This window comes from Condylura cristata, unplaced genomic scaffold (genome assembly GCF_000260355.1).
Source record: "Condylura cristata isolate star-nosed mole 26May11 unplaced genomic scaffold, ConCri1.0 scaffold00014, whole genome shotgun sequence".
In the NCBI taxonomy this organism is placed as follows: domain Eukaryota; kingdom Metazoa; phylum Chordata; class Mammalia; order Eulipotyphla; family Talpidae; genus Condylura; species Condylura cristata.
This window is the reverse complement of record NW_004567115.1, coordinates 22,375,244-22,388,689: the sequence shown is the minus strand read 5'-3', so window position 1 is coordinate 22,388,689 and position 13,446 is coordinate 22,375,244.

Below are 13,446 nucleotides of genomic sequence, written 5' to 3'. Positions count from 1 at the left end.
TATATATATGCCAAGATTAATATAAAAATACTGTGTAAATATAAATATGTGGACTACATATATGGACATATATATAATTAATATATATGTTATATATATATAATATGTATATATTATACATACACACACATACATACACATATTTTCCAAGCTCCATCATTAGTTTAAACAGAAGATAGAGTGAAAAACACCACACACATAAGAGCAATTTCTCTGTATCTCCACTTTTGACAATGATGTAAGAGACATCCAGATTTGCTGCTCTTAACACTGAAAAAAAAAAAAATCCTCAAGATCATATCAGAAAACTAACAATACAATTTAATGAGAAACAAATACTATGCATCAGGTCATCAATAGTTACCTTTGAGGATATAGATTTTACCAATGAGACATTCTTGACATACGCATGACTTATTCATGAAGACAGATTTCATTATTTTTCTCTAAACCACCAGTTGCTTTGTTCAGTGATCTCAGTGATGACAAACCTGGGCTTATTTTGAGCACTACAGTGGACTTAATTTTTTTTTTAATATATTCTAGAAAATAAAGAAGATTTGTGATTAGAAAGCAGGAGGTAGAAGCTTAGTTAGTCCCTATTGTCATTAGTTGTATAATATTATGCAAAACATTTGTTCTGTGATTTGGCACTTCCATATACTTGGAAGTTAATAAATATATTAATAATTAATGTTTTAGCAATTTGACTAGGCTTATATGAATCTCTTATATACTTTTATTGTGTTAACTGTGCAGGTCTGTAACATTAATTGTATTCACATTCTATCCGTCACTCCCATATAAGTCCAGAATATTAAGCAGTGACTTCCTCTTGTCCTCCTTCCACCAGGCCCCAGAAACCATCATTCTACTCTCTGTTACTATACTTTTTACTACTTTGAAACCTCATTAAGAGGCATCAGACAGTGTTTATCTTTCTGCAACTAGCTTATTTCACTAAGTAGAAAGTCTTCAATGTTATCCACGTTGAAGTACGTATCAAAAACTCAATCCTTATAATGGCTGGATGATCCTCCATTGTGTGTGTCCATTCACCTATACCTGGACATTTGGATTGGTTCCACCTCATGATAAAGGCCACCACACAGATGGCAGATGTTAGAATTAGCTAACCGAGATTTTGACATGGTCATCATTAAAATGCTTCAATAAGCAATGACAAACATGCTTGAGATAAAAGAAACTGTAGATAGTCTCTGCAATGAAATAGCCTTAGCAAAGGAAACAATAAATATATGTATGAACCAAATATAAATTTAAAAACTGAAAAACACAGTAACTAAACAACTTAGTAGAAGAAGTCAAAAGCAGAATGGAAGGGTTGAAGACAGAATTTTGTTTTCTAAAAACACAAAGTTTATTCAACACAGAATGGATAATTTGAACAGTCATATAACTAATAAGGAAAGTGTGTTTTTAATTTTAAAGCCCCTCCCCAGATAGTTTCACTGGGGATCCTAGTGAAAGCCTTAAAGAGGATTAATCCTAATTTTTATGTAATGTCATCTAGAAAGTAGAAAATGAGAAAATAATTTCTAATTTACTTTATGAAACTGGTATTACTATGATTTTAAAACCAGACAAAGACTGTAAAGGTAAACTGTAGTCAAATGCCCCTCATGTATATGTAAGCAAAAGTCTATGAGAAAATAATAGTAAAAAAAGATCAATGATATATAAAAGGAATTATATATCATGGCCAAGAATGCAAGACTGCTCCAATATGAGACAATCGACTAGTGTAATTTTAAAAAATAAATAAATAAAAGTCAAAAAGAAAATTCATATGATCAAATCTGTTAACAGATTTGGTTCAGTTTTTTAAAAAAAGCTGACAAAATTCAACATTCATTCAGATGAGAACACTCAGAAAAACAGTATTCATTTTGAGGACTAGTAGGAAAGGGCCTCATTTTTCAATAGTAGTGTCTATAAAATACCTACAGTTAACATCTTAATGATGAAAAACTAAATGCTTTTCCTTAGGATTGTGAACAGAGCAAGGGTATATGTGTTAGCCACTCTCACTTAACAGATTACTGGTCGATCTAGATGCTGCAATAATTAGGGGGAAAAAGAAATAAAATGCAAACTTTTTGGAAAGATATAGTTTCAACATATTAAATATATCATTTCTACTCAAAATGATATCCAAATTTAATATTTCTGTTGAAACCTCGAAAGCCAATTTATACAGCTAGGGAAGATTATTATAAAATTTATATGAAAAGGGAAGAAAATAAACATATACATATAAACCAATTTTAAAAAAAATAATAGTAAAGTGGGAGTAAGCAGACCACATATATATAAGACTTATCTCACACATCTATACAGCCTGGTAGTTTAGCAAAAAAAAAAAAAAGCTACTTTTTAATTACCATAAGACTAATACCTGCATTCCTGGGCAGTAAGTAATAAAAGAAATAAAGTGTATCATCAGAGAAAGACTTGTACACAAATGTTTATAGTGGTATTAATTATAGTAGGGTAAAACTGAAAACAATGTAGTTGTTTTACATTGACTATTCAGTAAGCTGTGGTATATCCATATGACACAGAAATAAACAAACTGCTGATACCCACAGCTAAGATGACTGTTCAGAGTATTATGCAATGAAAAGTCAATTCCCCATCATAAATTATTCATAAAAGAAACTCCAAAAAGAAGTAAATAAGGAAAAAATGTAACCAGGAAAAAGTAGGACTGTACACATAGTATGAATAAATAATTAGAAAATAATCTGATAGAATTTAAATGAGGATTGATTATTTACAACATTACAAATGCCATAATCTGTGGTGTTTAAACCTGATATGAAACTAAAATAGAAGCAATCACATGGGAAATTAAATTATATTCCAAAGTTCCTGTGTTATTCCACAGAGAATAGAGGTATTGGCCAGCTAAGTTTTTAGGTAAAGTATGTTAAAAATTTTGAAGGATCACTACTACTAGAATAAAAACAAGGTGCATAGCTTCAAGATGAAGTCAGAAAAACACAAGAACAAGAAATTTAAAACTCATTTTAAAAAGTAGAAATGATGTTAGAATCCATCCAAATATGATTGTGAGAAAAGTAGCAGCTTCTGAAATCCAGGAACGAGTGTGACATTTATAAGCAGACCTCAGAGTTTTTAAAAGTAGGCCAGTCACTGAAAACTATGCTATGCTGTTCTCCTCTTGGACATAGTCTTACAAAACAGCGTCAGACAAGTCATTGTAAACCATGATAAAGTGAGGCAAGATAAGACCTCTTCATCGGATAGCTGAAACAGTCACTATCACTGTGAATTCTACAAAATATCAAACACCCCCCTTTCCTGTTTAATATGGGTGAAAGCTACCTTTTCTGTTTTACCAGTGACAGTTTACATCTCCCTCTACTTTGTTCTCCCAATACCTAAGCTTTGTTAAGATATTCATTACAGAATTGACCCCATTTTCTGACTTCTTATTTTTTAGATTCACCCCTAATCCTCCAGCCAACGCCCAAATCTGCTAATAGGTCTTTTATAACACACATCTATCACTAATGTCCACATGTACCTTCTCCTGTTACGTCACAAATTATAATCACAAGTTGTTCAGTTGGAGGTATATCGCTGGAATCTTTGACTGGAGCAAACTACACTTGTAAATGTAAAAAATAGAAAGGTATTTGAATTCATTCTGCTTATCAATTTGTTCCTGGTAGGATTTTTCAGTAACTTGGTCAATAAGTTCTAAACTCGCACTCCATAAAATCCTGCTGGAATTTTTCCTTTTCTTTGAAGTATATAATAATGTGGTGAGAATTGATTTTTTCCTACAATTGGGTCTTCCCCTTTGAGGAACATGATATATCTCTCTATTTATACTATCCATAGAGGTGATCATGATTTTTGCCTCTCATTTTCTTGATTCAGTGAATCATGCTGATGAAGTTGTATATGTTGAGTCATCCTTGCATCCCCAGAATACATCCCGCTTGGTGTGGTATATGATCATTTTAATGTATTATTGATTTCAGTTTGCTAATATTTTGTTTGGGATTTGTATCTATGTTCATCGTAAATACTGGCTTGTAATTTTCTATTTTTGTGTTTTCCTTGTTTTTGTATCAGTGTTACACTGGCCTCATGCAAGGAGTCTTCCTTTTTTCTAATTTTTTGGAAAGTTTGATAAGGATGGGTATTTCATCTTTGAATGGTTAGTAAAATTCACCATTGAAGCCACCTGATCTTGGGTTTTTACTTCTTATTTATGAAATTCTTAGTATACATCCTGGTTATTGATGCATCTTTATGAATCTGCTTTTCCATAGACATTAAGTCAAAAGTAAAAGGGTTGGTTATATTTGTCCTTCTCATGGCTATATCAGAGTCTGACAAAATGCCACACATATTCAAGAAATATTTGTAATACAATGAATTAATGCTTTGTACTTATCTTTTCCCTAAATTATCTCTCAAAATTTAAAAGATATTTGAAAATTCCCTATTATATCACATGTTCATTACATGTTTTTAAAAATCCATTAGACATATTTATTTTCTACATTAATTGGTGTCACAAGGATCATATATCTATCTTAATCATGAAACTTTTCATCAAAATCAAGTTATCTTTGTCCACTTACTGCTTCTGAAATTGAGTTCTTTTTTGCTGAAATTTGCTTATAAGAACTACATAAATTTTGTAAAAACTCAATTTTGTTTTTTGTATAATTATATAATGTGTGCCTAGAGGTTCTAACTGACGTAAATCTTCAGCCTCTAAAAGGTAAGATGTTATAAATATTTCTCATGCTTTTTTATACTTGCTTATTATATAGTGTTTATAAGTGTCTTTTATTACTTTTTTTATTTCTCTAATAAGTTAGAAGGTATACACTGTATCCTAACAATACATACTCTCAAATACGTAGACTAAATAATCATCTCCACACATAAGTAAAAAAAAAAAAAAGAAATCAGTAGTCTTTCCCACATATAAGTTATTAGGAAAATAGGATGCAATTACTCAACCTTCACTCTCTTCACCAATTTATTATACAAAGTCTAAAACAAATCTGACTATATTTTCTCTATGTTCACATTATGATTCTCCTTTGCCAAATGTTTTTCTTGACATTTAATTTTATCTTGTCTACATTTACAATAATGTTTTTGTCTTAGTTCTATGTTTATCTGTTTTTGAGGTTCACCCTCAGTTTTCATGCCCAAAGTATTCCATTGTTAAATCCTTTGTTTTCATTTTCCTAAATTATCCAGAACATATGTTTAAATAGTTTCCTCCCCAGCAAAGTATATAAACAGTATAATTCCCAATCATAGTCATATAAGAACTCTCCTCTTGTTTTCAGGTGAGCTGCAATTGACTTCTTTTCTGGTGCTCAGGTTTATGTATGAGAAAACTGACACCAGAGTAATCTTGATTACTTAGTATTTACTCTTTATACCCCTGCTTTTATTAATCCTGTCTGTATAGATTTTGTATTTGCTCTAGGATAAGGCTGTCCAATAGAACTTTCTGAAATAACTTTCTATATCTGTACCATCTAATGTAGTAAAATTAGTCAGATGTGGCTATTGAATACGTAAAATGTGATTATTGCAAATTATTATTTTTTTAATTTGTCAACTTTAATGACTGCATGTGGATGGTGTTAGCTACTATATTGCATAGTACTGTTCTAGACATGGTACACACTGCTGAGGAAGAAGTGGGGTTCAGTGTACTCTCTCATCTTGTTTTCATTTTCCTAATCTATCCTCCTCTGCTTGAAGAAGATATATTCTTCATATTTCTTTATCTAGAGTGCAAATATGGACTTTTGCTGCTTTTTCTTTTAGGTTACTTGGTCTTTGTTCCATCTCCTTGGGCTGCCAATGGAATTACCACCTTATTTGCACTCTTCTCTGTTCTCCTCTTTTCTAACTGCTTTTTCTTCAAACTCTAAGGCTGTGGTGATTTGTCCATACCACTGTATTTGACTTAAGCATGATAATATTAAGAAGAGAAACAATAGTTTTTCCTCAAACAAGAGTTCTGTGTGATAGAGGTCTTATTCATTTACTTAAGTGAGATAATCAACTAGGGAAACTTATGAGAAATGTGAAAATTCTCTCTTTTTCTAGAATCTCCTCACTCTCATTTCATGGTGTTTCTCTCCTTGTCAGAAGACTCAGCTATCAGACTTCTTCAACTCACTTTCCATTTTGGTTTGTGTGCTATGCTAAATTGAATGTCTCTCTACAGCTTCTTTCCAGTTTTGACTACTCCAGAAGATATTGTCATTTATCTTGTTCCTTTTGGAGTAATAAAATTTCCTACTTCAGGTGTGTTGGCAATTAAATATTTCCCATCCCCACAGCTTCATCACCTTTCTTCCAACTAGAAGCCATTGAGCTGCTCTGTTAGATAAAAGACAGTGCAATAAAATCTTCAAATGGCCCTTTTAGGTGTACTCCAGTTGTCAGATTCACATTGGGTCAAGGATGATATAGGTATTTTTGTAACCAAGTCTAAAATTATCTAGAGGAATAATTTATATAAAAGAAATCTCTCCATCTATGATACTGTAGTTCTTTGCCTCTATAATCCACATATTAATGATATCTTCTGCCAAGTGTTTTTCTGTCAAGGCTTATGGGGATTTGTTTTTTTTCAATTTAAGCTGCCCAGCTAACTAAAATAATTGGAGGCAATAAATTGATCTAACACTCTTACTGGTCCATGCAAATGCTAGTTTGCACCTAAAGGATCACAACAGCTGTCTTTGCGACCATCACTATGCCTGCCAGAAGGGCACATCAGTGCTGTCAGGGCACCATGGGCACTCCAGGCTGGTTATATCATAATTCCTGTATTGTCTGTCATAAAATGATCTTCCAAGCTTTATACCTGTGCCTGATTAGCAACTCAAATTTGCCAGTTGCCTTTCTACATTTTGAGGCTCAGGGTACTGGTACTGAGTTGGGAGCCTAGGTCCTTTAAACTCACAGTTACTAAACTATTGTAGCCTCTAGATCTCTGGTTCTTACGTTAAATTTACTCTTTGATGGAATCTTCTATCATGTCCTTGGAAAGGTGTTCTCCAAGCAGTCATGGAATTAGTATTCCTAATACCTTGAGCAATCTAGTTGTCTACTAAATTGACCAACTCGGAGGTCAGAGAGGTGTTGATAGGGTCCTCTGGTTGCAGCATCCCTGAATTAGCAGCCTGGTTAGCTCTGCACCCATCTGCTTGGTTTGCAAACAAAGGTGGCATACAAGTGCATGGAAATTTTAAATTCCAGAAAATCTTTCTAAGCTAATATTTTCCCTTCCTCTCTTTCTTCCTACTTTGCCTTCTTTGCTCCCTGTCTTTCCCACTTCTTACTTCCTGGGGCCTCTATATGGACAAATAGGAAGATTGCAAAGGAAAGAGTCCAAAGTAGCAGCTGAGTTTGGGAGAGGAAAATCTGGTGATGGTGGGTGGGGCTGGTTGCCTTTTTTTAAAATTTAGTGCTTTTACAAGATATATTTACCTGTGTGTCTTGTTTTGCTAATTTTGTTTCATAGCTATTTTGATTTCCAGTTTTTAGTCTTTCTTGAGCTTGAGAAAATTTACTTTATAGATTTATTTCTTTTCATTCATATATTCTAGTATCTTCTTGTGGAATATTACTTATCTGCTTTTCTAATTTTAACTTTTGTCTTCCTTGTATATATTCTTTTTTATGAATTCCTTACTAGCTATATTTTAGAGAAATATCTTTGGTATTGCATCCACAATTCAGTATATGTAATTCAGTGTTGATTCTGCACTTTATTGCAATTAATACTGGTTAAATTATCCTATTTCACTTTTGCTTATGATGTAGATTAGCTTCATCTCTTTCAGTTCTCTATTTCTGTCTCTCAAGCAGCACCTTTTAAATCAATTTATATTACTTTTTATCAACCCTCATATCTTATTTTGATATGTGATTCTCTCAGTGTGTTGCTGCAATACATTGACTTAAATTTTGTTGAAAAGTTTTGCATATATTGGTCTATAGTTTTTTTTGTTGTTGTTGTTTTGTTATTTTTTTTTTTTTATGTGTTGTCTCTGATTTTGGACCAGGGTAATGTTAGCCTCATAAAATGATCAGAGAAATCCAAATAAAAAGAATCAGAAATGAAAGAGGTGATATTACAACAAACACTGTAGATGTACAAAGGAACAAAGAGATACATTGGATCAATAACCCCTTGGAACGTTGAGAAGATATGGGATCCATAACATAAACAACAAAGTTGAATTTTCATAACAGATGTTTTGTTGATATAACAGGAAGAGTGAGGAAGAAGAATAGATAAAAGTATGTTTATATTGGCCCTCCCTGGTGGTGCAGCGGGTTAAAGCACAGCACTGAGAATCTAAAGCTACTTCGGCATGAGTTCAGTTCCCGCCTGCCCTGGAGGTGACCACATGGCGCGGCAGACCTCTCCTGGCCCGCCCGCTGCTCCCCTCAGCAGTGTACTTCATAGATCTGTCTGTTCTGCTCCCCACTCTGCCTTTGGTGAAGCTTCTCACCGCCCCTGAGCCTCTGGCCTGTACCCCAGTTTTGTATGCACAAATAAATAAATCTTAAAAAAAAAAAAGTATGTTTATAGTCTTATAGAACATGTTTAGATTTTAATAAACGCTCCTTGGTCAGAAGAGCAGCCAAGCCCTAACTCTATAGAAATGAGATAACAAGGTCAAAGACTTAATTAATTTTATTTTTCTTTGGCACCTACATAACAGAGTTTTAGATCCTAACTTCCCCAACTCTTATGCATGTCTGATGCTATATTTTGGGTTGCAATGCAGCATTGATAATGAAAAGTAAAATCTATTCATCTGGAATAGCCTTGCCTGCATTTAATTACAGATTATATACCTGACAATATCAATCCTCCTCTTATCATTGCTATAAAAATACACTTCATTTTAGTGATAAGAATGTTAAGTTATTTGCCAGCTGCTCCCCTCAGCAGTATACTTCAGTCAATCTGCCCTTTCTGCTCCTCCCTCTGTCTCTAGTGAATCCTCTCAGCCCTTGCACCTCTGGCCTGCACCCCACTTCTTGTATACATAAATAAATCTTTTTAAAAAATCACATTTGTTTCAAAATTCAAAAATATAAAAGTACATGCACAGGCTGAGTGAGAGATGCAGTATGTCTTTTGACCATAGAACACCTGCACCCAAATGGGAAAGAGCAAGAAAACAGTGTAGCATAGAAGCCATTTTTGGCAGACTTTTAAAAAATGTTTTCTTTTTTCACATTATTTTCAATGCAATGCCTTGGGATTTTGAGCCACGGTTGGTCTAGCAAACTGACACTGACGTGTTCTCTTATAGATACATCTGACACCCACAGCCAAGTAGTCAGCCAACTTACAGTAATATTTATGGACACCTTTGAACTCAATCACACAGCAAGAAGACACACAAAGAAGGAAAAGCAATGACAACTGTTAAATAACTCTTGTCTTATTTTTCTGTTTTCCTTAGGCATGAAGTCAATGGTTATATGCACACATTAGAGGGGGAAAATGCCTTCTATTAGGGAAGAATGAACTGTGGTACAGTTAATGGAAAATTTCAAGAAGTATCACATAGTAGCAAATTTTCTCTACTAAAAATGAAGTGTCATTTTAGGTTGCCACCTACATGTGTCGATTTAATTATAAAACAGATTTTATAAATCAGAAGCAATAATGGGGTGCTGGGTGAGTGGGTGTGTGTGTGTGTGTGTGCATGCGTGTGTAATTTTAAAATATTCAATGTGCAGATTTTGCACTCCAGAGAATTAATCAAACTGTCAGGCCCAAGACCAAAAACTGAAAAGCACACACAGTGGTATGTCATGGTAACTTAGCAACCAGAGCTGAAGAGGTTAAGACAGAAATTGCTGTCATTTTCTTACATTTAAGAGTTTCTACCTTATATTCTCCTTGCTCTCTCCCCCAGCTCCAACACACATTTGATTCCTCCAGTTGATAGTTCACTAAATCAAATCTTTTATATATTTTAAAAATCTTGTGTTTTACACTTTCTCTATGTGGAGAATAATAGGAATCACCTACTGAGTGCAGAATTTCAGAGCATCTGTGAATACTTCATTGATCAAGATTCTAAGTCTTTTGTGTATAACACAGGTGTTAGGAACTGTATTCATAATTTCCCATCAGGTCATGTAGCACAAATAGGTAATGAGCAAATGCTATATATAAGCACAGCACCAGAGAGACATAGCTAGTCCCACTGCAGGTCTGTTCTGGTGCGAAATGGCAACTGCCTCTCTCAGGAAGAAAGTTGTGCAGCAACCCCTAAATAGGCAGCTTGTAGTTTCTGCATATGGTCAAGGAAACTCTAGCTTAAAATTCACAAAGGATTTCTTTATTTTGACCCTTGAGAAAGGAGCAAATGTGAAGTATTTGCCAATAAGGGGGTGGGGGAATGGGGAAAGACACTCAGGATATTTACGATGCTGCTGGAGTTGACAATTTGACATAATGCTCTAAATGGCCTTGGATTAGTGAGAAGACAGAGGGAATGTTTGTCTCATTCCTCGCACTCTCCTCAAAATTGTCCTGCGACATTGAAGCTCCTTTACACAAACTCTCATACCAAGGAAAAGGGACTTGTTTAAGGGTTGTAATGGGTAACGATGAATGACACCAATTTTATATACTCCCAATTCTCCCATGCTAACACTAGGATAGTTTGCTTATAAGATCATATGTTTCCTCTATGTTAATTGTGGCTGATAATAGAATGAATCTTAGTAGTCACTCCTAACTATAGCACAATTGTGATGGATTTCTGATGAAACCTCTAAAAAAAATGTCAGAATCTCAAGGTGCTTTTGGGAAAAGGAGAATGGAGCCATGCCAATCACAGAAGTCCAATTTTATGACGAAGCTCAGTTCTCTCAGTGTTCCTGTTTTGCCCATATTCACTAAAAATAGTTGTGCATGCTTCAATGACCCCTCTTCCCCATGACTGATAAGTTCAGAAAAGCAAAACTTGAAAGTTCTTTGGTTTATTTACTCCTATACTGAGCAAGAACTTAATTATCAGTCTAATATTTTATCCAAATCAAGAACCTTAACACAGTTAAAATATTCTAGTAATGAAGTATTCTAGGGCCAGAATTTACTGGATATAAGCCTATTTTGTTTCTTTTGTTTGATTTTTGTTTGTCAAATAATAGTTCTTGCAATTCACAGGGATAGTAGTGTCTTAATCTTTTTCATTTCCTACCTGAGATGGTCTGTCAGACTTATGAACATTATATATGAAGGCGGATATAGAGAAATGTGAATAACAAGAAACCAAAAAAAAAGAAAGCTTTGAGCTTCTTTATTGTTTCTTCCATACTAATTTGTATATTTTTTTCCCTTTTTTTGGACATTGTACATCCTTCAGCCTCAAAAGTCACTGACTTGTGTCCATTCATACATTCATTCAAGGACTCTTTCATTAACTGGATGAGTTAGTGCCAGTTTCTACAACATCAAGTAAAAAAAGATCATTTCCCTTACACGCTAAGAACTCAAAATATTTCTATATCATGTTAAATAACCCAAAGGGTTATGCTTTCTCTGAGTTCTTTTTGCTCAGAAACTATATCCCTGGTGAAAGGACAGTTTATCTTGTCTGTCTCCACAATCATTGATGAAATTTGTTTACATATTCTGGATTGTTGGAGACCAGCTCCAACTATTGAGGTGTCTGGAGGCAAGACAGGCAGGACCCTAAGGTGGGAAGGCATCGAGCTGAGATTCCTAAAAAGGGGAGAAGGAGAAAAAGGGGAAAAGGGAGCGAGGAAGACATGGGAGTCGGAGTTGGGTGCAAGTCTTCCTGCTCTGCCTTCAGCAGAGGTTTATTTTATACATTAGGAGCAAGCAGTGGGATGACATCAGCACACGAACTGGGCTGAGAGATTACAATCATCTTTTTTTTTTCCTAAGAACAGTTTAGGGTCGTATTGCCCTTTAGCTGAGATATAACATTCTAAAACCAATCAAAGTTAAAAACAGGTATATGGGTGCACAAAGTTTATGACTAATATTACTATAGTGGAGATCAACTAAGATAGAAGTCCCTTAAACCTTATCTACTACTTAATGGGTTTTTGTTTTTTCTACCTGAGTCATCCTGGGAGGCAGAAGAGGAAATTCCTTGCTAATCAAATCTCTGAATAGGAGACATAGGTGAATTTCCTTATCTAAAGACTACATAGTAGAATCCTGAAAGTCTAGCCAGAAGACTTTTGTGGATTCCTTTAAGGTGTAGCAGGTAGAAAACTTGACTAGTTTCAAAATAGGCAACCTGGATAAATTTCCACTTCTAAAGGCCAAACAATAGAAAATTTGAGTAATTCTTTAGAAGCTGAACAGAAGGCTAGGTGAGATAATAGAATTATAAGATTTGGGTTTTCCTCCAGTGGGAGAGACTTGCAAAAACAGCCCTTTTGCTTTTATTTATCAGTCAGTAGTCAAGTTACTTGACTTCAGAGGAATTTCTCACCCTGGTGCCGTGCTTGCTTGTCAGGACAGGCAGACCTTATGCGGCTGAGGCAGTCCAATTGTAAGCTGAAAGTTGCTCAGAATTTTTTGATATTACAATTATACAAAAAAGGGAAGTCATAACATAAGTTAGCAGTGGAAAGTCTGATTTTTCAGAGCTTTTTCTGATCTACCCGAATCTGTCAGACAATAGACGTTGCATAGCTTGTGTCACTGGATTGCAGGTGATCCACTAAACATTTAGAAGGAAGACATTCATGAACAAGAGAGAAATTTTGTATGAAGTCACATAAGTTCATTATCACGTTTCCCCTACATTTATGGAGTGATATGTCAAATACAGTATAAGTGTAAAAGTAACTAGGATTCTGCCACCCAAGTGGATTAGTAGTGACATTCTCATTTGACTTTATAATATTTTGCAGTTTATTTTTAAGTGTGGTTTAATAAGTGAACTTATCAATCTTCTTGACTATTAACTAAATCCTAAATCCTATTAACTAAACTAATGCTCAAAATTGTACAACTAGCTTAATATATTCCTAAATAAAAGCACCACTGGTTATATATGATAATGCAAGTACAAAGGAACAACAAAAATTGATAAATTTGTCAATATCAATTTTCTACATATTTTCTTTGTAAGTTTTATAAAGGGAAACAGTGGGAAATGTAACAAGTGGTTACAAGATGTTAATATCATTTTTAGAAAATATCAAGAAAATCATTTGAACTATTAACTTATATCCACTATCAATGAATGTTACTTAGATGGATGGTTTCCTAATATACTTCAAACTAAGTGAATTTTGTTCTTTATGATGTAAGTTAATGCCAATATGTAATTTATAAATAAATGTATATGCATTTATTTGGATGCACACTCA